Source organism: Ambystoma mexicanum, chromosome 4q, assembly GCF_040938575.1.
Source record: "Ambystoma mexicanum isolate Mex_15411 chromosome 4q, UKY_AmexF1_1, whole genome shotgun sequence".
In the NCBI taxonomy this organism is placed as follows: Eukaryota; Metazoa; Chordata; class Amphibia; order Caudata; family Ambystomatidae; genus Ambystoma; species Ambystoma mexicanum.
In genome coordinates this window covers 770,465,718-770,491,445 of record NC_090928.1, presented here as the reverse complement: position 1 = coordinate 770,491,445, position 25,728 = coordinate 770,465,718, and the positions used below count along the sequence as shown (strand labels likewise).

The 25,728-nt window shown below is 44.0% G+C and overlaps 2 long non-coding RNA genes across 2 annotated transcripts in view; one reads left to right on the top strand and one right to left on the bottom strand.

The window, feature by feature from the left end:
* The window catches only part of LOC138467109 (uncharacterized), a 1,381,370-nt gene that overhangs the window by 827,364 nt on the left and 528,278 nt on the right, over window positions 1-25,728 (bottom strand). The gene's annotated exons all lie outside the window — the stretch shown is intronic.
* On the top strand, window positions 20,370-22,413 carry LOC138467108 (uncharacterized). The gene is made up of 2 exons (XR_011268041.1): window positions 20,370-21,307; window positions 21,738-22,413. It is a non-coding gene; the product is annotated as an uncharacterized lncRNA (long non-coding RNA).

Here is a 25,728-nt window from a genome sequence, read left to right as displayed (position 1 = left end):
CGTACTTGCGGCATGTGGAGGAATCCAAAGACAATCCACCCCCTCAGGGAGGGGCATTTGATGCTACTAACACACCCACTCCTACCAGAAGAGTTAGTTCTGACTGGGTCGTCAGTGAGTGGTGTAAGCGATTACTCAGCCCTTTTTATTGCCAGTTCGTGCAAAGTGGGTTTACGTAATCATATCCTCCCTGGGTTTCAACACCTAACAAACAAAAAAATGTACAGTCAGCGTTAGCAGATAGTACCTCTTCTGTGATGGGTAGTCTACAATATCAGAACTAACCCTTTAAATATTCAGAAGGTGTTTGCTGGGAAGCATCGTTGTGGTTGATTAATTGCAAACCAACCAATACTGTATGTGTAGCCATGATGTCTTCTCTGCTGCTCAGTTCCTGTTCCTCTGTTCAGATGGCTTGGTTAAAATCATATGGGGGGGCTTAGTTATTGCTTAAGGCAGGGACAAAGACTTGACAACCTGTCGGGATTGAGGCACTGACACTCTCCTAAATCCATCTTGGAGCACAGAAATGGGTAACACTGAAAAATGCTACATGATCCATAAGGGAAGACCTGTAACTGGGCAAAAAGGGGTCAGGCAGAAAAACCTCTACTTTAACATGTACAGTCCTTTGGTTCATAATAAAATGACTGACCAAGCAGAGTCCAGGTAAGATACAACATACAAACCAACATGGAGGTATGGAAATGCAGAGTTGCGACAACGTCTGCCTTGATGAGCTCACTTATATACTGGTACTAGATCACCTTGCAGGAAAGGAAAGAAGAGAGCTGAATTCAGTCCACACGACAGGGAGGAAGTGAACGGGAGTCTTGATGGCATGGGATCTTTCCCATCAGTCCAGAAAGAAAGCAAAAGGCATAAAGAGCACCAGACATCTTAGAACAGGTAACCCACTGTAGTGTCAGAGGGAAGATCCAGATCAGCATCACGCACATGAGACACAAAGCCACATGGTGGAACTCCTTTACCAGCCAGTAGGGTTGCCCTGGCAATCCCAAAGACCACTGAACTGCCAAGCGCGACCAGCAGGCTGCCCTTGACACAAGACGCAACATCAAAATTGGGGCATGGCACATTCAGATGTGTCTAGGACCTTGTTGATCATCACTGTCTCTGGGACACTGAAGTCCTTTTGTTTCAACTGCTCTGTGGATGTAGGCATCCTGGTAGATTTGGCATTTTCCAGGGTTATCCCCTCATACTTGATAACCAACCGCTGCAAATCAGGTTCCGCTTTCTGCAATCAAGCAGTACTCCATTGGGGGCAGAGCTCTGCCTACCTGACGCTCCTCATGATGCTGTCAGTTATTAACCTCCAACTCTTCTAGAAGGATGAGAAGAAATATTAGTTTTTAGTGTGAATGAGTCCGAGTTTTCTTTCCATTTGAGTTTTGCTAACCAGCCCTGCTTTACCCTACATAACTTCCCCCTTTCTGTTTTCTTCCTGCATTAACTGTTTTATCCTCCAGTCCATTTACAGCCCTCTTGATTCCTGTTACATGTGTGCCATATAAGTAATGCCATTTAAACGTACGTACATCAATACACTACTGTCTGTGACTGCATACTTTTTTGCTGCTAGGAATGTTTCCCTTTGAGGTAGTGCATAGTTTGGTAGGGTTTCCTTCTGAGTGGTGAGTTGTTTGCTCAACGGTGAAGCCTACAGTTACGAAAGTTGATCTTCTCCATTCATAGCTTTCTCCCAACGGTTCGGGACAGAGGTAGAGTTGGAGGCAGGACAATGGTTCTGCTGGGTTAAGTCAGCGTTCAAGACAGTGAGTTTGATGGCTTTCAGTAGTCAAAATGTTGCTTGAGTCAGTTGCTACCATGATGGCAAGCACACAATGGGGTCTAGACAAGTCAGTCCGCTTCCAGGGATCAAGCTGGCACCTGGATGGCTCGGAATGCAAGCAGTTTGTGTAGAGTGCCAAAAGCAGCCCACTGGTCCTATGTGGTGGCTTGAAGGAATTGAGCGTGGTGGGTCTGGCCCCAAGAAGTGTTATTTATTTATTTATTTATTCAAATTTGTAGAGCGCACGTCAGCCCGGGGGCATCGTGGCGCTTGTTACAGACCATATCTTAGTTACATAGGATACACTATTTACATACAAATACAATATTTACAGTAGACATGAACACGTTAGTCTTAAGGTGATGAAACCGGATTCTTGCTACTTCTGGGTTACTAGGAGTCCCAATACAGAGGCTCCATAAGAGAGTGAGACCTTCTGTTCTGTAGTCCTACTCCAGGGGGTTTGGCTACCACCTGCAGGGGTTACACTTCACCTCCATTGAACACGAGCCTGGTTCAAGAGCAGCCAGTAGAGAGGCAACAGTCCACAGCAGTTATTCCCCTCTGCTCCCTGGCAATGGCTAGGGAATAGAGCTTTCCGCTATCTTAGTTGCTTATATATCTTCACCTTGCTGGCAGAGGACTTTGGGATGACTCTACCCAACAGAGGTCCAGTACATTCTTCATATTCTTCTTAAAAGTCCATAGATGAATACATGAAGGAGAGGTTTTTCTCCTTATGAAGACAAAATGTTACAGGGAATTCTCCCAAAGTAAGCCTGTTGGAAGTAGTCCAATTCAGGACATTGTAACAAGTGCCCTTTGCCTTCTGGCACCACACCCAGAGTGCCTTGCCTTCAGGAAAGAAATGGAGAAGGAGGGGCAGGAAGAGGTTGAGAGCCGTAACAGAAACCCAGATTATGGAACCCTTCTCTCGGCCCACCTCTTTCTTGTGGCTACTCTGGCTCTGCCCTACGGACTTCAAAGGGACCCAGTAGTCTGTACACTGATGTGAGAGTGATGCTATGTCAGTTTTGCCTCTGAAGCACCTGTTCCCAGGAGACATGGTGTCCTAGCAGGAAGGTGTTCCTCTGGAGAATCAAAGATGCAGCATCCTTGCCATTGGTTCACATGGGAGTTGTGGAGTCAGACACCAATCCACATCTTTCCTATAATAGCTGGCCCTTCTCACACTAGTGTGATACCAAATTGCTGTGGCTGTATAGTTGTGTGGTCTTAGTAGTCACCATGCCACAACCAGGCTTGGCTTATTTTCAAATATGTATGTGACACCAGACTGAAAAAGGCATGCAATTGTTAGGCTTTGTATCAGAGGCGCGGAAGGTTAAAATTCCATCTCTGACTGCAGGAACTTTCAGTTCCAGCATCAGTCAGGAATGCATGTTACCGTTGACCCTGCCCTGTACCAGCGCAGGACTTAGGATGAGGCACGCTACTCAGCAAAGGCACATGCTTGCACTATATTGTTGGCATGGAGCATTTATGAACATGGGGTCTGATTAGCAGACCTCCCTTTCAGTGGCAGAATCATTGTATCATTTTATGTAATCAAAATTAAAAAAAACGTGGGCTATTCTGCCCTGACCAGATGGCATTCTGTTACAGTGAAGGAGAAAGGGGGAAAGGAGTTCAGTAATTAAGTGTAAGATCAGTAACCAGCAGTATCAGGTGAGTCTTAAATGCTTCTATATTCGTCATGCACTCAGCCTCGAAGCAATGCGGTAGTGGCTTACCAGCGCGAGTTTGGCTGCATGGTTTAACAGATACTTCAATTTTCAAAACGACCAAGTAAAGTGTTTATTACAGGCCCGTCCTCACCACAAACATCTACCAGAATCCTCACCAGGGTTCTTGCCCATTACTTTGGAGCACCCTGGTCAGGTTGCTCAACATTATAGGCCTGTTATGCAGGTGTCACAAAATCATATAAAAGGTTGTATTCGGTCACATGCAGTATAAACATGTTCATATTTACAAAATTCCACAAGCCTCTTAATCATGCCTAAAGTGGACTGCAGGCCTTGCAATGGAATAACTCATTCAGAAAAAGTAGGGCTCCGTGTAAGTGCACGCAGACTTGCGTGATTACATTTTCATCGAGTACAGCGGAGACGTGCAGGAGCTTCATGTTTTTCCTTCACGGAATGTTGAAAGCAAAATGATATCCTCAGGGGAACGCGGGGTTCTGTCGAGGGAATACAGCAGCTCTAAAAAAAGGCCATGCTGTCCAAAAACCGTAGGTGTGGGCACTCTGATGTGCATCAGCTTCTATACATCAGGGGATACAACAGACTTCAGAGTTCACAGGGTGCGCGGTAAACACGTAAAAACAGCGAGGTTTGGCGTCAGATTCCTCCAGCTGCCGCTGCGCGCACCAAAGCCTCCACAGTAGGACTTGACATAACCGCGCCTGCGCAGTCCAATAGCCTGGCTCGGGCACCCTGTGAACACGAGGTAGCACTGAAGGCCGAAACAAAAGAGCCCCGTTCTGCGGCTGCCTTTTCTTAACAGAGAGAACATAGTGGTTATCAGGTAAATAATATTAAGACCTCGAGCCTCATCCTTAAATCATCTTTACTTCATGCAATACTATTGTCCCCATGCCGGAAATATCCCATACAATCCTAGATCCTAATTTGGTGTTCAGTATTTAAATTGTGCAACTATGCACACAATGAGTTCCTATGTGTTAAGATGATTTACCAGAGTGGGGAGAAGATGGCCACTGGGTACTCTACAGTATAAATGAAAGGCAACAGTCACTGGTAGACCATCATTATTTTACAGTCACACTAAAGCTGATTTCCATTGCAAGGGCCTCAAATGTTCACAGAGGAAAAGATCAGTGCATAACTACTAGGATAGGTGTGCTTCTGCTGTTTCTCATTTATCTTGCAGACAGGCCATGAATGATACCTGCAACATGGCTCCAGACAAGCATGTTTAAAGTAGTCACATTTTACCCATTACTATATACCTATACACTATTTACTATTGATGGTAAAAGGATTTTTTGTGAGTACAAAGTAGAGATGGTTAGGCAAGTCAAATATATATATGTACCTAGTTTAGATAATACTTTGTGCACTGTTTCTTGACACACCTGGTCCAATTTTGACCTGAAGGTCACGGAGCGTAAAAGTGAATTGCTTAGGGAGCTGTGTCACTTAGCCAAAGAACACAAACTATTTTAATATTCTTTAAAATAAAGAATATTAAAATAGCAACGAGGAGCATTCTTAAAGAAAACTACAAAAATTGGCTATTAGGTCATAAAAAATTAAGAAATAGCAAAATCCTTCCACATGATGTAGCTACTAAAAAATAAGAGTTATGAACAGTTGTGATGCTTATTAGGTAAATGGAGGGTACAACATTGTTTAATTGTCAGTATTTCTATGTCTTCATTTTAAGCGAGTGTGAATTAACGAAATGGTAATCAAAATGTTTCGGGGTGGTGGGAAAGAGCAGATAAGGGGTTGGTGGGTTTGTGAATATAAAAAAATAGGTTGCGGAGGGGGGGCTTGGGCCCCCTGCCCCAAAAAATACAAAATGATTACCTTTTTCATAATTTTGTACACATTTAAAAGGCATTTGTTATAATGTCTGAGGATAAAAGAACATAGAACCAAATGGGGGCCCCCAAAGGGCATTGAACAGATAAACTCCATCACAGCAGAAAATTGGTCGACGTATATAAACCGGACAATGCTGTGCTATATTTTCAATGGCAAAGACTGTCCAACTGGGAGGGACATTTTGCCAAAGATGATATTCAGAGGTCCTCCGAAGGATAATACACCTAAGTGGCCAGATATTTTACATGTGCTGCATGATAACATCATTCAGGAATCCTATGCTCTCTCTACCTGGTTGAATCAAAAATATACCTATTAATATAAAAGTAGTCTCAATAACTCTGTTAATTAAAGGCCTATAACTTTATTAGACGTGACATGCAACATCTTTGTTACCCTGCCCCTTAGGAAACTAGAACAATTGGTGAGAAAGAAAATAATACTCTCGATAAAACAGACAGGATATAGAATGTCTTTATTTTCCAATTTATTCGGCAAGCAGCCTTGACATCAAACACGTCACCAGGACTTGTGGGATATTTTAGAATATGCAATGGTGGCTGAAAAGCTAAAATGGCACGCCCTTTGGTAGAAATTATATAATTTTTAAATTCTTGAGGGTCTCCCTAAATGAATTATATTGTTACATCATCATACAAATGTTAGAATTTGGTTAAATCAAAGTGGTTCCTTAACGAACACTGTACAAACAGACTGTGGGCTCAAACAAGGCTGCTCCTTTGCGCTTATGTTATTTCACTTATATTTTCCAGATTTTGGGGTTCAATTGAGCAAAGTTAGAAACATTCCCCAAAAAAAACAGTTGTGTTTATCCTATGCAGATGTCTTAACTATCTTGGATCACATGCCAATGGGCTTGTAACGCTGCTTGATGGTATGTGTGAAGTACATGGGGGGCCACAATCTGGATATTAACGTAAGCAAATCCTCAGTTATGTGCTTTACACTAAATAAAAATTGCTTTCCCTTATATAACTGGTTAATACATAACAAAATGTGGCCAAAAGTGGGGGAGAAAATTATCTTTGTTACCTGATCAGTAGCAAAAAAATCAGAAAGAAGCGTCCTCCATAATATTGAAGCAAATGTTTTACCGTTGTCTATGCAGGGGTCTGCAACCTTTGGTTCTACAGGTGTTATTGGACTACAATCCCCATCAGCCCTAGCCAGCATGGTCAACAGCGAAGGATCATAGGAGCCATAGCCCAAAACACCTAAAAAGCCACACGTTGCAGACCCTTGGACTATGGTCACAATTAAGAGATTTAACAGTAATTATGTGGCTTTTTGTATGATGCTACTCAGTACCACCTACATACAGCAATTGTTGCTGATCATACTTTATGGGTTAGAAGTGATTGGTCAACCTTCACGCAAAATGTTAGTCTGAGGGAACACAAATGGATCAATGTATTAGGATTAACAGGCTGCACTTCGATTAAAACGATTTGCACATAGTCAAATCTCACCTTGCTCTATATGTGTGTGATGCATAGCAGGATTAGAATGTATATCAAAATAACATTTCCACAAAAATACTCTATGAAGTTTTATAGGCGACCGAATACTCCATATGCAATGGTGCTGCACGGAAGTTGCGTACTTTCATTACAGATTGTTAAAGATTTATGAGAAAAACTGAATTTAAAGACAAATCAAAATGTATTTCAGAAGCAGATTAAGAATGGGATTGGTTCAATAACACATCATCTTTTTAGACAATTATCGTTTGAGACAATTTAGTGAGACCATTGGATTATGTAAAGCTATTACCACCGATATCGGGAGGTGCAACCTTATAATTAAAATTTTATATGGAATTTTGATTTAACCTGTTACCAACTAATGAATAGGTATACAAAATAAACTTGCCAAACATGAGCATATTTGTCGATTCTATCTCAGAAATGTGGTGCTATAAACACCAAGACAATTAAATATTGAAATTATAAATGGTATAGTAGTTTTTTGGAACAGAATTATGAAACTGATATGACGAACATAAAGATTGATTTTTTTGTATATTTTTTTGGATATTTCTGTATAATGTATGGAATAATGTATGTAATGTTGGGTGTCTTGACCCACGTTTGAACTATTATGCTGCAACATTTGGTGCTGTGGGCTTAGAAAATCCAAGATGGCGGAAAAGCCCACATTTGCGCCAGAATCCGGGAAAATCGCGCCGTTTGGCGCACACAAAAATAGTCCCCTGACCAGCCACCCACCAGTGCAAAGAAAGATGGTTCTGTTCAAAATCCATTTTATTAATGTCAAAAACTGCTAAGATCATGGGCCCGGAACCACCAAACAAAAATCCAACTCTGGTTGAGTGTTTTACTTTACTCTACTGCAGATCCACATCAATGCCATGTCAAGCAAGGATCATATACTATCAAGTAAAATCCTTTCTTTTTGAAATGTATAAATTCAAGACAGCTGTCAAAAATAGGTGCAGTACCAGCATTGGACACTGACCGGCGCTGGCGCTCTATAAATCTTGACAGGAGAGCTGTCTTGCAGAACTGTGCAGTGAACAGAAGGGGGTCTTATGTAATTAAAAGTTCAAAAGACTTGCTTTTCCTGAGAACTATTAACACCACAGAGACTCACACAACAGCCCTGTTGATTGAGAGGGAGGAGTTTCCCCTGCAGCCTGCAGGACACAACACAATAGACCCTTTCAATTGAATGGGGTATGCTGATTTTGGGTGTGGACTGTAAACAGTCTTCCGGAGAAAGGAGAGGCCTGTGATCTCTGACTCACCAAGCTTCTGGGGGCGGGCCAGACTGGATTGTGGATTCATATTGCAGCAAATATATGTTTAAGTTAAATGCTTCTGAAATATTGTATCAAGTTTACAAAAATGTACAATTTGGAGATCCTTAATCTGAGAAATGTACTCACAATTTGAGACCAAACTCAACTCTGTACCATGTTCTGAGGCAAAACCCCATGAATTATGGAGATTGCAGACACAGGGTTTATGCTAGAAAAATGAAAATTTACTGGAATATGTGTAGAGAGGTGGTGTACATCTGTGTAATTTTTGGTAAAAATCCAATATTGGTAAACCAACCAAAAAACGTAAAATGTTGGCATTTTTGAACCCTAACTCTTAGGAAGATCAGGGTAAGGCAAGAATATACCTTGAGCAATCCGTCATGCAATTTAGGTAATATTAACAGGTGGGGTATATTGAAAATGTGGGTTTTATGAAAAAGAAGATATGTTGCACGGACACAAAGGGGCGTTTCTTCAATAGATTGTAAAATGATGACTCACTCTGACTCACTCTGACACACTATCCCTTCTCAAATCAGGTCACAGAGAATCCTTGACCTATCAAATCATGAGAGGGATGGGCATGCAGAATGAGCCGACCCACCCACTTTCAAAAGACATAAAAAGAGCAACTGAAAGCCAGACAGGGACATTCACTTCCCACTTCAAGCGATTTCTTGCGGAGCACTTTACCAGAAGACACCAGATCCAGCACTTAGACTTCAAATCCAGACAGAGACCAGAACTAAGAACTCAGACTCCAGACCTTAAAGCAAAGGCCTAACCCACAAGCTGAGTTCTCTTCAGCAGGCCTCAAAATCCTTTGCAAACTATTCAGCCGCTGGGCTGCGCGGTTTGCTGCTTGCTAAGAATCCTGTGTATCAGAACCGTCAGATCCAATTCAAGAGACCCAGACCAGACCGCTGTGCAGTGCCGAGACCAGAACCAGAGATCCAGATCCGCAGACCTGACCCAGACCAGATCGCTGTGAGCAGAACCGGTACTAAAGACCGTCCGTGGCGAGGGAACCAGCCAACCTGACCAGACCCTGACGGCCTATTTCAAATTTATAGTGTGAGTACTCAGCTAGAACTGTTCCAGAACCAATCTCTTAGTTTAAAATAATCTGATTCAAAACATTTGAACCTGTCCAGAACTGCATCATAGGAATCGTGTGTTCATTCTGTCATTTCAAAGCTGTAAAAGTGTCATTTTGTCATTCTGAAGTTTACTTTCATTTCGAGAAACTATCTTCACTAAATCGTCCGTATCTCTTGAATCGTAGGTGCTAGGAACGAGATTTAACTTTCATTTTAAAGCTAAGATTCTAAGCTTTCTAACACGCCTAAAATGTATAGTTATTCCGTAATCGCGCTCGACACATTCGGAAAAATTGCAGCGAATTGAAAAATTAGCTCCTGTCAAAATAGCTGCTTTTGCTTGAACTGCTAAAAATCGTTTTCAACCTGCTAATCCCTCATTGAGCATTGCCAGTGTGACTTGAACTAATATTAAATAGCTGTCACCTACCCTTAACCTCTTACAGGGAATTAAAATCATTATTTGCATATTTTACCATTCTTTGCAAATCACACTTAAAGTATTTTGCGTGTGTTTTAAAATCATACCTGTGATCTAAGCTTGCTAGGGGGAACTGAACTACATTTGATTGTATTCCTGAGAAATGTGTGCTCTCCTTTCCATCTTTTTATATTGCATAGGGGGGGGAGTGAATTGCCACCAGGGGAAAAGTGAACATATTATCTCTTGTGAAACCCTATCAGTTTATTTCTGTACTGCATTTTATTCATCATTGCATTTCCTGGAAACCCAAAAAGCATTCTCAGTTACCTTTTCCTTCCTATATCAACTCCTAAGTAATTAAATAAGCGTACAATGGTAATATTATCCATTGTTGATCACTGTCATATTCTTAAGTGTGATATCAAATATTAATTTATTATAAAAGTGCGATATATATATGTATATTGTTTAATTTTCCAATAAATCTTTTAAATTGCAAAACAAACCTACTTCTTGGCTCAGTGAGGTCAGGGGGATTCAAAGAGAGGGGCGTTATATAAGGGTTTATCATCCAGAGTATAACTTGTCATAAAAATATATAAATAAGGGCTTCCCTTGGGCATCCCAGACGAGGCACTGACTTAGTGGGATTGCTGAATTGAAGTCACTTAACAGTAATGGGTGTAAGGTTTTATTTTTGTATAAGCCAATTCACTCAAACAAAATAATCTATTTTCTTTTGTTAATTGTAATACATACCCTATAATTAGACATTTATTGAAGTCATTGTATTACGTATTTTGTAATCAACCCGCACACTCATGCACACAGTATTTATGCAAGACATGTATACAAAAAGAAACCCTGGTTAAACAAATAAATAACGTAAAAGTAAAAATCTAGTTAAATGCCTTCTAACTGCGGTGATTAGGAAATGGGCAGCAATCGAAAAAACATGTTCTAGTTTAAAATGGAGAACTGTAGACAAAACAAAGCAAGAGGATATGTCTGGGATAGCAACAAAAAAATGAATTATATAATGAAGTCCAGGAAAGTTGTTAAACCTTTAAAGTAGCATTTTCTGGGCCTCATAAAAACCTCCACAAGGGCATCGATGCCTCAATGAATGACTGTGACCTGGCTATTTCAGGAACTTTCCTCAAAAGAGAATGCCGCTAAGAGGCAGGAAAGTCAATATTTATATTGAGGATGGGCATTTTTTCCTGAGCTCCCTCAAGAACTACAGTTTCCTTAGTAGATTTCCGTGTCCACAGTTCAGATCATGGTGTTGCTCCATTTGGGTATGCACAGTATCTTAATCAATTACAGGACTTGCACCCAAATGAGTCTCGGGTGGATGTTTTGCCATAACCAGTCCAATAGCCTAGATTTCATTGCTTTAGATGGTTCTGTGTGGGGTCGGAAATGAGAGCCGGACACAAGGTTGTCATGTCTTCACCAAATATATTTATTAAATGAAAAATGGTTGGGAAAATGCCTCTCTGACCCTATGCTGAAGAGAAGTTCCCATACCTATAAACCAAAACTATAAACCAATACTGCGTCTAGTCCAAGCAAATCATAACACCCCCCTGGTAGTTGTCTCCTCATGAAAGGACCACATCAGCTGGGACCCATAATGATATGCAATAGTCAGCGTAATTTATCCGATGAGTGGCGTCGCAATATGAAGCCAGTTTGGTCGATGTTTGAGACCCGGTAGCAGTCCATCCAGGCACCTTGTGAGATATTTCGCCAGTAGTTTATCATCAGAGTTTATTAATGATATAGGGCAATATGAACCGCATTGTGTGAGCTCTGTAAGAAGGCACGGTATCAATAGTAAGACAGACACAAGTGACCACAGTTCAAGGGAGTTTATTGAACTTCAACAAGGGTGTGATAAACACCTTTCTAATCTTAAATCTACAGATGGGAGCAAGCTACGACCATCAAATAATAATAATGCAGTCTTAGTGGAGTCTCGGCAAAATAAAAGGGCTTATACTAAAAAAAATGATTGCCAATCCATACCGCTAAATAGAAATAGTGCGGGTAGAGTTCATGCGGAAGAAAGAAGTGTTCACAAAACCTCCCTTCCCCACGTTTTCAGCACGGGACAAAGCAGTTCACTAGAGCAAAGCACACACTCTGGCTTCTTCGGCACAAGGCTACAGTTCCAGTGCCAGCATCAGGGCCTTCTGTGTCCAAGTCTTTTTATTTATCAAAGTCTCTTGATTCAGAGGGCCTGATGTATCAAAAACAAAAGTTATTTTCCTCTCATAAGTACTCAATTCAGGTGATTCACCCTGGAACCCCCCTCAGCCGGGCTCAGATCCCTTTTTTATACCACAATCGTTACTTTGGATCCCCCTCTTCTAGGCTCAGATCCCCTTCTCCAATGTTCAGAGAATATTCTTTCTCGGGTGACTCAGGGTTCACCTCAGATCCCCCTCAGCCATGCTCAGATCCTTCCTCTTACACAATGAATCTCCCTCTGCTGGGCTCAGCCAATTGTAACTCGTATTAGTCATCAAAGACTTTCGAATGTGCACAGGGTTTTACTTGACCCGTTGCAGGACCACTTTGATTTCACAATTTACATATCCCACTTCTCAGTTGGATGCCTAACAATATTCGTGTGGCTCATCACATACGCTTCACACACTGTTCTCTTCAGATTTCTTCATACAATGTTGCCGCTTGCAACCTTGGTTCTAACACAGACCAGTCTGCTATCAGTCTCCCAGACCACTGGCTGTGCTGACTTTACTGGTGCTGCTTTGGTGTAGGAGCCAAAGACAGTACCGAAGAGGCAAATGCTCCTCCCCACCTTGGTTGTTGACGCAGGAGAGCCCCGGTTACCTCCGACACACAATGCACATTTCTCCAGCTTTAATTCCAGGTCTTATGTTTCTTATTCTCGAAGGCGCATGAAAGTAGCATTTTTTACTCGGAAAAGGTCAAGGGCACTTCCCTCCTTGCATCCCTCTCTGGTCTTGCCATCTTTCGTATTAAACTCCCATCTTGGAACTGCTGCTTCGTCATGTGTTTTGCCTTGCTCAGTGTGCTTTCGTGCTCCAACCTTTCATCTGTGTGATGGAAGTCAGGTGTGTGTAATGATCAGTAATTGAATGACTCTGCCTGACCATTGTGTTGGGACATGTCAGGTATACAGCTCGGGTGTTAGTCTGTTTTCACTCACAGTCAGCTGTCCGGGAGAAAGTGTTTGTGTTGGGAAAGGGGAGGCAGTTGGGTTCCTAAGTATCCTACCTTGTAGGATGGGGAAAAGGTCTTACAGGGAAGTGGACACAGTGTCTCACCATCCGGTGTCTCACTCCCCAAAGATCCCTCATCCAGGTGACCCTCCCGCACTGGTCCACCCCCAGGAACTGGATCCTAAGGTGATGGCTGTGCCCTGGCCACCTGGATGACAGATCCCTGGGGACTAGCGGGTGAGACACCTTCTGGTTTCTCACAGGTCACCCCCTTTTTTATAGAATGCAACTATATTCGCTGTGAGCATGGATCTTGGGAGACGTCCCGCTTAGGACACTTCCCTGAACACCTGACCTAGCCTGGGAGCAAGTGTTTCCCTCATCAGTTTATATAAATCAATTGGTATGCCATTAGGGCTCGCTGCCTTTCCAGAGGCTATGCCGGTCATGGGGCTGAGGACTTCATCATCCATGATCAGTGCATTTAGTGTGTCTAGATCTGCCAGAAGAACGGATGCAGAGGCAGCATATAGTCCCTTTTAGTATTCCGCGAATCATCGGTTGATAGTTTTATCCCCTCTGTAAGTGCTTTGGCAACTTCTCTGCTGCATTCTGCAAACAGTGCTTGTAGTCTGTACTCACACTTCTTTGTTACGGAGGCGAACAGGTCATGGGAGAAGAGAAAGGAGCCTTCTGTGCCAACATTTGGATCCCCATTATGGGAACCCCTATTCCTGACAATATTCTAATCCCTTGGCCTGCCCAGGTCAGGTGGGCCACGTGTAGACCTACAAAGAAGCTCGCCATGGCTGAAGGTTGGGTGTTGATGAGTGTCGTCATCCGAGCCTCATAAAAATTCCTTTCTACCGGTTCTACCAGCAATGGAAGTTGCATCTGGGACTATTTAGGTTCATGATGCTTTTGAAACAGCCCAGTAATAGTTTCATTAACATTTCTATCCTCTCTGATGCATCGATTAAATCTTATGGAGATAAACTATTCTGCCCCTGCTTCCTAGCAATTTGCGTGCCTCGGCAACAATGTATGTAATTAAGTTAAAGCTTAGAGAAGAGATGGCACTGTGCAGCATTACACAATACTTAGTTATGCGTATAAATGCTAACTGGGTGCAGTTATTCGGCAGGTATCATCAAAAAGGTGTGCAGTGTTGGACTGGCCTTTAGGGATCTCTGGAGATTTGCCAGTGGGCCTCTAGAACATGGGCTTCTCTTGTGTGGTACCCTGCTTTTCTGCTCATATTACTCTCTCTCTCACTCACCACACCCCTTCCTTCAATTTCTCCTCCTCTCGCACATCCCAATTGAAGCAAACCATATCCTCGGCCGAGAACCCCCAAAACCCTACACAAAGGGGGTTGGTTTGCTCACTGTGGAGAATCCCCAAAACCCTAGTTAAATGGGTTCACTTTGCTTGCTGTATTAATTTGCATGGTGTAATATGGGGCCCCTTTTGGTTCGCGGTCCACCCCAGTGTACTATGAGAATGCCAACAGCATAAGTGCACTGCAACTATGGGGCGGGGATGTACTGCAAGAGAGAAAGATTGCAAGCAATGCTGTGATATTATAACAGGAACTGCAAGTGTAAAATAACAGCCAGGTGAAGGCTAAGCTAAAGCAGAGATCACACTTTCATCAGGAGGCAAGCAAGAGCCAAGCTGCAGGAGAACTCCTACCAGAGAAAGTCAGGAGGAGCTGTAGTGTTACATACCATTCCTACAGTATAGAGGGCAGCTGAGAAGCTTCACAGCAGGGCCGGCCTTAGCAGTTCCAGCTCCCGGGGCGAGTCAACAAAATCTGGTGCCCCATTCCCTTCCCCGGTGCCCCTGGGAGCGGTGGGGTGCACCAAATTAAATAGAGCACCTCTGTAAAATTAGCAGTGGCGCTGTATTTAATTAATTGATGAACTCCCTATTCCGTACTGGAGCAGGAGTTAATAGCTTCAATAGCACGGCGTTTATCAAACCACCATGGGGCTGCCTGTGCAGCCCCACGCTGGTTTGACAGCCGTGTCCTATTATGACAAAATGCACCCCGCTCTCGTCAGCGCAAGAACTGGGTGCATTTCGGTTCAATAGGGCGCCTGCTTTGCCTTCACCAACAGTGCCAGTTCGGGGGTGCCCTTGAAAGACTCTCCCGAGCTTGCGTGGCGAGGGACAAATGGCGCCCCAGACAGTCGCCCTGGCGCCCCTGCTTTATAGGACTCCCAGGTAACTGACACCAGATTGCAGCATTGGCAAAAACTACAAACATGGAGCCCTGGGACTGTAAAATTGTTCAATTTCAAATAAAGATCAGGTACAACTCACTGCAATTGTCTTTCACTGTATTTTTCCCAACATATTAATGGGAGCAAAAACCCATACTCCTCATCCATGCACCCTGCCCACTACCACCTCCTGAAATCTAATTTAAAATATACCTTTAACATGCCCCCTAAAAATGACACGAAAAATGGGGTAAAACGGCCGTTCATCAAATGCGGTGGGACGGCCATGGCCCCTCGGCCTTTCGGCTCGTGGCCGGGCCGTAATCGTTCCTGGAGAGTGGGAGCCGGTTTCTGGCCACACCTGGGCCAGTTTGGAGAAAAAAAATGTGAAAAAAAATACTTTTTCTCTCTCTTTTTTTTTTCCTTCTAAAAAGGCTTTCATCTATCTTAGGTCGATAAATGAGTACCAACACAGGTTGGGTGATATTGTATACATATTTGCTCTATAAAAAAGAGCTTAAGCGTAAATGATGTACAATAACATATTATCATTTGCCCTTGGACGTCTGTATGCATTCACAGAAATTTGGTAGTATGGGCCTATACACAGAGATATTAAAGGAGAGTTCCGGGATTTTTTTTTTATTGTCCCTACGGTTCGGCCATGTGTTTTTAAGCATAACTCGGTAGATCGTGGAAAACTTTCCTATGGACCTTACCCGACTTTTCGTCCATTAACGCACTCGAAATCAGCCGCCATTTTATGATAATCCTATCACTTGCCGCATCGCCCTGGCTCACCTGCTTTTGCGGCACTAAATCAAATTCCCACGCCCCCGAGGCTGACATCAGCAGACGCGTACCGCCCATTTCCCAACGCCAAAGCACGTTTCGTGTCAACAATCGCTGCGCCTCAGCTAATGAAGTGTCGCCATGGAAACGGCAGGACGCCTCTTTCCTCAATAAGTATAAACACACCGTTTCACAACACACAGCAGCAGATTTTCGATTCCATTACTCTCGCTGTGTTACTTTGAGTATTCTGTGACTCGTTTCTGTGCTCTGGTCAGCTACCTTCGTTGATTGTAGCCCGTGTGAACAGATACCAGTACCACCGCTATAAATTATTTTACTTTCTTTACCACACAATGGCTACAATAATGCCGTATATGTACGAGCCCGAGTACACCGAGGAAGAACTACTGGAAAGGCAAGCACGCGAAAACGATGGGGATTCGGACGGCAGTTGGGAGGACCAGTCAACGGATGAAGAGCCTGGACCATGTCGCATGGACGGCGTCTCCACCTGGTGCACGTGCAATCGTTGCGAGCTAATGCCAACTGAGGAGGAGAACTGCTGCTGCCGTGAAAATTCCGGGTGCTTGGCCTACATTTCGGAAGGCGAGCCAAGTCCGCAATGCATCACCGAGCTGCCAGAGTTCAGGGAAGCCTGCCTCTCACGGACAGTGTTGAGGATGATGATGGTGCTTATGCACGAACTTTGCGGCACTGTTCGTCCGCGTAATCCGAGTAACGAGTAAGTATACTCTGGTTGTGATGTCAGTGATGCCACTACTATTTCATGGTCGTCTCCCACATATAAAACTACATCTACATATCATTCGAATGCATGTAAATTGGTTCCATGTTGTGCATTTTCTAGATAGAATTTTTTTCAAAGCAGAATGACATTTTTGTACCTGAATCGACAGTGATAAGAAAGTTGTCATTTTAATACAGTTTGCATCTTTCATTTTCACAGGTGGTACAGGCTGGTGGCCTATCGTTGCTTCACTTGGTGGCTTCACGGGAGGCTCGGACACCGCGTTCGGAGAGTAATACCTGCCTGTGCGGTACTTGCCATTAGACAACAAGGTACTATAATGCATGTTTTCCCTAAGACAATAGATCAGATAAGAGAATGGGTCCGATATTGCGGATATCCACCCTCTGAGCTTGAAAGTAGAGTCCTAGAAGTCTTTGCGGACAAGAGGGGTGATCGATACCGCATCTGCAGCAGGCACTTTACCTCTGACATGTACTCCACATCATTGCTAATAAAGAAGAACACACCGCGAGCGAGGCGAAAATTGCTCTCAACCGCTATTCCCACTCTATTCGTCCACATCCCTCCACTGGTGAGTCAAGTTTACGTATTTATCTCTCGGCCTTGCGGTAGTGTGTAGCATTAGCTAACAATAATTTCCCCATTTATGTATCCACTCAATATGAAGGCGGAAGATTCTCCATCCGTGTCGTTATTGCAGTCATCAGCCACTTCAAGCGCCTATCGGGTAATATTACTTGGCTATTCTGCCACTGACTTGTTTTAGGCATGTAAATCAATAGTTTTAATTTATCGTGTAATTATTTTACCTAATGGTACACCCTTGTACTCGTCCTCTAGTCTTTGTTTTCAGTTATAATTATTGTTATCCAAAATAATTCAAGTACTGTCTTTCAGGGAGATGCTGAGGAGTCCAACGTATTGACGACTACCGTTGATGTCACTCAGATGCTCGAGGTACGTTTCAGGACAGTTCCATCGATGGAGATCATCAGATCTTGCATTCTTGTAGCGTGATTGTTACACACAATGTTTCTTTCGTTTTTAGCCATTGATATGTCCTTCTGTCGTCGCCCTCCTATGTGTCTTCTTTTTTCAATATTGTGTTCATTACTAATGAAAGTCCTATGTTTCAGGGAGTCGATGGAGCATTAGTCCAAGAAGAAGGGGGAGCGTGCAGTTACGGGTCGGCGCAACAGCTTGCAGAAGTGTGCACCGCAGTTACATCGTCCCTTGATGTTCTTATGCATTTCGAGGTATGGATACTGACAGCTCGATCAAGCGAGATCATATGACTTGATTACATCCGCTATACTTCCTTCTTTATTAACGCAAGTACTATGTTTCAGGGAGATGACGGAGCTTCTTCTACAAGAACATCACCCCTAGTAGTTGATGCAGATTTCTGGGTGGTGACACTTCCAACGATCGAGCAAATCGAATCATATTTAGATATCCATTATTTATTTTAGACAACTGATCATTTGTGCAGGTCTATTTAGATGAGCCGTTCACGCCTGCACAAACTTTCTGTTCTTTTTATCAAAATAGAAAACCATACTAATGCAATTACTGTGTTTCAGGGAGTCACTGAAGCATCATCTTCAATAATATCATCAATGGAAGTCTATGAGGAGCCCGAGGTATGGATCTTGACAGTTCCATCTAACTAGATCAACAATGCGTGAATAATTGTCGTTTGAATGTTCTACACAAAGCGTTCATTCGTGTTTTGCTATTGAGATGTACGTGGGTATTGGTCCCCAAGTACATTTTGTGTTTTCGATATTATTATACATACTAATGAAAGTTCTATGTTTCAGGGAGTCCATGGAGCGTCAGTGCGTGATGGATGTGCTTATCAGGAAAACATAGTCGTTGCAGCGCAAGAGGAAGTGGAGACATGCACACACGAGTCGGAGCAACAGCGTCCTGATGTTGAAGTTTGAGGCAAGAAAGTTTCAAAGAAAAGAAAGCAAAAGAAGGTTAGTGTCCTGGTCACTATATTATGTTGTTTTTCACTGTTAATAGTTCAATACTGTAAGTTGTGTTTAAACTGAACACCCCTTTTCCAATCTGTCCTCTAGTTGCGAGTGGGTGTACGAACTAGATCTACACAGACAGTGAAGCGAACGAGAGATGTTGCTTGTCAAACCTTTTGGCAGGGACTTGAGACTGGAGAAGCATCGTGCCAATGGGAAGAATATGAAGTGATTGACAACGGAGCTATACCACCACCAGCCATTGATAGTGAATGTCCTCCTGGTAGTTCGGATGCAGTCGGAGATCAATTCACAGAATCCACACCCGCAAAAACTAAGACGGTGAGAAAGTTGAAGAAATTGTTTTATTCACCCATCGCCGGAGAAGGAACAGATGTTGCAATGGAAGAGAATGAAGTAGACGACAATGAAACACCATCAATATCACTGAACATAGCGGAAGACGATATCAGAGATTCTACCTTTCATGTGAGTGACATGTCCTCAACGTTACAGGCCGAACCAGCTGGGATGCAGAGTGACAGTATAAGGAAAGAGGCCAAATTCATTGTATTCGATAGTTGTTTGATTGATATTATTATTCGGATTAAATGTGGGCATTTGGTAGGTGGGGAAGTATGTGGGGAGCCATTGATTAATGTGACTCGTGCAATTCGAGGCACTAACCTTAAAATACATGCCACCTGTACAAAATATCATCCTTTCACATGGTCTGCACAACCTATGCTGGGACAACTGCCAGCAGGCAATCTACTTTGTGCAGCGGCTGCACTTTTTAGTGGTTCAAGTTTTAAAAAATTAGAGTCTTTCTTTCAGTTTGTGGGAATCCATTTCATTGCGAAAACTCAGTTCTACAAATACCAAACCGATTATCTATTTCCAGCCATTAGCGAAGCTTGGAGAATGGAAAAAATGTCTATTGATAGTACATTCGCGGGCAAACGGTTCAGGCTAGCCGGTGATGGACAGTGCGACAGCCCAGGATTTTCAGCCAAGTACTGCACCTACCACTTTCAGGACATGGAAAGTAAGAAAATTGTGAGTTCGGTGGTCGTGCAGGTGTCACAAAGTACATCCTCAGTGGCCATGGAGAAAGTTGGCTTTGTAGCATCATTGCAAGAACTACAATCGCGGGGAATGGTGATCGACCTGATAGCCACGGACAGACACGTTTCAATTGCCAAGACAATGAGAGAACAGTACAAAAATATAAATCACCAATTTGACGTTTGGCATCTTGCAAAATCAATCAATAAAAAATTGTCGGCTGCAGGTAAAAAAAAAGAATTGCAAGGTATTTCACAGTGGTCCAAGTCAATCAGCAACCATCTTTGGTGGAGCTCAAAAACATGTGGAGGGTCCTTGGAAATTCTACTGGAAAAATGGCGGTCAGTAATGCCACACTGTACAAATGTTCACCGATGGAACACGAACCAACATTTCCACAATTGTGAACATGGCCATTTGTCCACAGAGGAGGCACGGAAGAAAAAGTGGTTGATTCCTTCATCACCCACTCACAAAGCCATTGAAAAGATTGTATTTGATAAAACTATAACAAAAGCTTTGAGGGGACTCACGGAATTCTGCCACACAGGAGATTTGGAGGTGTTCCACAATATGTGCCTAAAGTACAGGCCAAAACGATTGCATTTTGGCATGGAGGGCATGATAAATCGGACTCTTTTAGCGGTCTTGGCACATAACCATAATGTTGGCCGTCAACAAAGTAGGACGACCGGAACTTTAGGGACGCTTCGCTACAATAAGGCCTTCACTAAAAGAAGTAAACAATGGGTGATCAAACCAGTGTTTGAGGATATGCAATATGAGTTTATTGAGAAACTTATTGTTGACGTCCTAGATAGGCACATAAATGGAGTTGTGAACGAACCTGTGCAGGGGACAACTGCATTGCCACCCAACATTGCATCTGTTCCATGTCCACCTAAAGAAGAACTCATTGAGAAATACACATCACGGTTTAAATGATTGTAATTTGATTGTCTGTTCTCTCAAGTCTCCTCATGTCGCAGGCCCATTGAATATGTGTATCTATGTATTGTGTAAATAAAAGTGATTGCTCAGTGTACATGCAATGTGTCTCTCCACCCTTGTTCATTTGCGCATTAAATTAAACCAAACAGTAATATAAATCATTTTTCAATAAATATAGAATCTCTCCGTATTTATGGTTCTGTGTGGCTGCAAAGCACGCAGACAAAATGCAAAGATGGAGTGTAAATTTCAAGTCCTGTGAGAATGCCTTACACTGAATGTAGCTAACTTGGAATGTGTGCTCGTTCGAAGTGAAGGTCAGCTGCTTTGATTTTTTCTCGGGTGCCAGAATGGCCCACGACTCAGAATAAGGTTCTATTGTATTTTGACCTTGACAGGCCTGGACCACGTAAGAAACGATAATGAATATAATTTCAGAAACGAAAGCCATTTCATGTTCGTTCATTAGAAGAAATAACGTCGGCATAGAAGGAGTGGTATTTCGGGGCTGCCCTACGCACAGACGCAATGGAAAATGCAAATATAATGTAAGTAACTCTTTAGATGAGTTTATACCGCAATTTAATTACTATACAGTTGCTTTAAAGACGGGTTAAGTTGTACTTGTTCGTTCTATGTGGCATGTTGTTTTGTACCGCACACTATCTTGGGGAGAACCGTCTACTTTTACGGAAGCACCTCAAAACCTTTGCTTCTGCTTTCTCTCTCCCTCTCCCCTGCAACAACTGGTCCACTGTCTGTGATCTCGGTCCTGGGCCCTTCCACTCTCCACCTGCACTCCCTGTCAACCCCTGCACTGAGGGACTGTCTCAGTATCCTACAGCCCCCCCTTGACGTTTAAAACCCAGTTGCACTGTCCTAGCTATGAAATAATTTACCGACCGAATATATAAAATGAATAATTTTAATAAAGATCTGATGGTGAGACTAATTTCATTGTTTATGTTTTTCAAACAGGTACATCATGCATTACTGCATGTGTCACGAGTACCAGACACCGGCGGACGGCTTCTTTAACCGCCAGTTGCTTCTCCGCGTGAACAACGTTACCACCCTGACCATTTTATGGGACGATCGCCAAGTACAAGTATGCCCTTACGCGGTACTAACGGCTAGATGCAACATACAGACCGTTGTGGTGGCCTAGTGCCTCGTTGTTGGAACAGCCATGCGATTATCAGTGCGACCGAAGAGCTTATTTTATCGTAAACCAACACCATGTCTACTGCACACGAACATCGCTTGCCTCAAGACGAAATATTTTGGATCGAGAGCAAATAAAAATTCATTTATCTAAGACCCTGTGTACAGCAAAGGAACATCGTGTGCCTCGAAACGAACTTTTCGGAACGTGAACAAATAAAAATGCAAATCGCTGAATATTCTCAAAACATTTGATGTCAAATAAATGTACTTTGCCAAATGTACAATCTTGCCGTTTGCTTTTAAACCACTGTTTCATATTCCGAATTGTGGCGCTGTATTGTGAGATGATCTAAGACCCTGTGTACAGCAAAGGAACATCGTGTGCCTCGAAACGGAACTTTTTGGAACATGTGCAAATAAAAATGCTAATCGCTGAATATTCTCAAAACATTTGATGTCAAATAAATTTACTTTACCAAATTTACAATCTTGCGGTTTAATTTAAAAGTACAGTTTCATATTCCCAATTGTGGCGCGCTGTGTTGTTTGAGCTCATCTGTGTTGATTTCCTGGTTCTGTGTGGAGTCGCGTAGAAGACGCCTGGGCGCGTTTGCCTACGCAGCACAGTCACGTCACGGATAGAGGCGGGGAATATGAATGTTTTGATCAAGTCTGTTTCAGGGGCGGGGGATTTGATTTAGTGCCGCAAAAGCAGGTGAGCCAGGGCGATGCGGCAAGTGATAGGATTATCATAAAATGGCGGCTGATTTCGAGTGCGTTAATGGACGAAAAGTCGGGTAAGGTCCATAGGAAAGTTTTCCACGATCTACCGAGTTATGCTTAAAAACACATGGCCGAACCGTAGGGACAATAAAAAAAAAGTCCCGGAACTCTCCTTTAATGATTCATATGGTGATCCATTCTCGTATGAAATATATATCACTTTAAAGTGATATGTAACCATATTGTTCATAGTGTACTTAGGGACAATGCCATTTGATGCCACGTCCTGTTTTGTCAAGGGGTGAAAGGTCGTGTTTCATCGCTTTCCGGCATGTCACTTTGGGGTGGGGTCAAATTACATGACTTCTGATGATGTCATCAGAGGTCAAGGGTCGTGAGGCGAGAGGTAGGCCACTTTTTTGAGGCGAGGGGTGGGGCACTTTTTTTTGGGTGACCGGGCCTATTTCTTGTCGCACTCCGACCCTGAGTTGGGCAGGTACCCATTGCATGGTTGCAAAACGGTTGCACCAGCTTCAAGACACTGACTCAGGCGCACAAATACACGCATGAGCAATAGCCGAGAAAATGGTGTTTGAGAGCTGCAGCAGCAGTTGAAATAGGCACCGCCTTTGTGTGGGGCATCACTTACCTTAACATGATATGTGGGCGTGTTGGGGGTATTGCCCTGGCGGGCCACTAAAGTGTGACATGTAGTTAAATAAGAGTATCATTTCATTTGTGCTCGACTTTGCTTTCTTTGAACGAAAATAATACCAGACAGTTTTTAAGAGTTCTAATCACTTCAAAGATGAAAACACAAAACGCTCACGTATTGGGTTTGAAAGAGAAATTCTGCAAAGGTCACAGACGATATTGCGCTCCAAATGACATTGGTCAAGTGCATGGGCGAGTATATTATGTATTGTACAGGAAGAGGTATATTGGTTTCTTACAGGACTGCAGCTCTAAAGTGTTCCGCAGTATGTTTCTTACAGAGAGTTAGCAGTCTACAGCATAGACCTACTGCGCTATAAAAGACCAAAGAATAAGTACTGTGAAGCCTAACCTTTCATTTGATTATGTTTGCACAAATTCTATTTGTACAATGCAAAGCTTTTGCATGTGCGAGCACCATCACGCCCTACAACCTCGACAATGTGTACTATGAAAGGAAATGCTACTTTTTTCTCCCGAATCCAACCCGCCAACGATGAGGTCATAGAATACGTAACAAGCAGAACCAGTTTCCAAACTCCAGAAAGTATTGTTGCCAACTGCTAGCTTGGCAGGCTCTGCAGGCTGTTGTGCTGATTCTCCAGTGCGCGCGGCAACCCGCATGACATTTTGTTAAGTTGATGATGGATAGGCAAGACTACCTCGGTCCCTCTAAATACCATTATCCCTCACTTTACCCACAAGCCCAAGAAATGTGAAAAATGGAGTTTGCTGCAAAAAATGGCTCCTTATAAATTTGTCTTGAGAGCTGTTCTGCGACCATTTCAATGACAGGTTCCATTCGAGATTTACGGGCCTTCAACTGCACTGTTATAAAGAGCCCTCATGAGGAGGCCGGACAAGGCCACGGGCCATTAAACAAAGGTAAGTGCTCCGCGCTCTGGTTCCAGCAGCACAGCAAGGCTCAGCTGGCGGACTTTTCCATTCATCTGCTTTATTTCGCCAATGCCACAACAGCCACCAAATATACATACACATTGCAGAAAAGAAAAACAGTGGTGACAAGATCTCACGGTTAACTCCAACAGGCTTCGACTAAAATCTCCATCCATCCATTCTATTCCGTTCCAGACTGCATCATCAGTTAAGGTATCATATATATAGGCCTCCAAAGGCGCAAGTGCATAACTATTGCAGCCATTCTTAGAATGGGGGGCGTGGCCTGGAGCCGATGGCGTGCAGAGGCTGATTCGCCGAGCTCCGGCCGAGACGCCGTTTCCGAATCTTTTTTCTCCGGCTTAAGTGGGACAGCAGCCCGCTGAGAAGCACGCAGCGGTGCGAGAGGCGATCCCGCATAAAACCTGCTCGAGGGGTCGGAATCTCCGGCCCCCTGGACGGCAGCGCAGGTCCTGGAACGCGCTCCCTCCCCCTGCCGTGCCTGGACCCAAGATGGCGCCCCACACAGCTTAGCGGGGCCTCCGTGCGGACTACCCCCATCAGCACACTCGGCTGGGAACACTGAGGAGGAGTATCGCAGCGGTGCTGGCCTCCTCGCAACATCCGACTGTGGTCGGCACCAGACCCTCGCCCTTCTACCCCCTCACCACGCCGGACGGCTCCGGTCGACACTACGTGCCGGAACCTTGCACAGCGAGAGCCGTTGTATCCCCGGAGCTCCACTGTGACACAACACACATCCCGGAGACGGCGGAGAGGGTCTCCACGTAACATCCGACCACAGCCCACACCAGACTCTCGTTCTTCCTCCCCTCTGCCGGCGACCTACAAAAAAGCACAGCACACATCCCGAGGACGGGATCACGCGGAGGCACCACCAGCCTCTGCCCCCCGGGCCCACATCCAACTGCAACGAGGCCGCCGCCGGGAAGCAGAGCCGGAGGAGCAACAGCCGCTGGGTCACTGCGATCCGCCGCCTTATCCAAAGGTTCGGATTCCGGCTCAGAAACCAGAAACGACTCGGAAAGCTGCGACGGCGGAGCCCTGGGAGACGAGGTGCGTCAATCCACGGAACAACTGTGAGTGCGGCCCCTGTTGCTCCCCCCAGCTACAGCCTGCATTAACTCTGCGGCTGGGCCACCCAATAAGACTCACACACCAAGGGGTGACAACTCCTGCCCTCTGGTTGCGGCACACGGCTGAGCCCTGAGCGCTCCAACACTAACACCCCCGAGTCCAGGGGCATCGTCATAGGCGCCAAGGTAGCGGGTAAAGCATCCGAACGCACAGTGGAATACAGTGGAATACATAACTCCAGAGAGCTGCGCCCCAGACAGCTCCTAACCACTGACAATATTATACTTTTGGTGCAGAGCCCACTCTGGAACTCCATTCCAGGCCACATAGGCGAGCAGCCCTGACTCCCACCCCACCAGTTTCAGAGCTC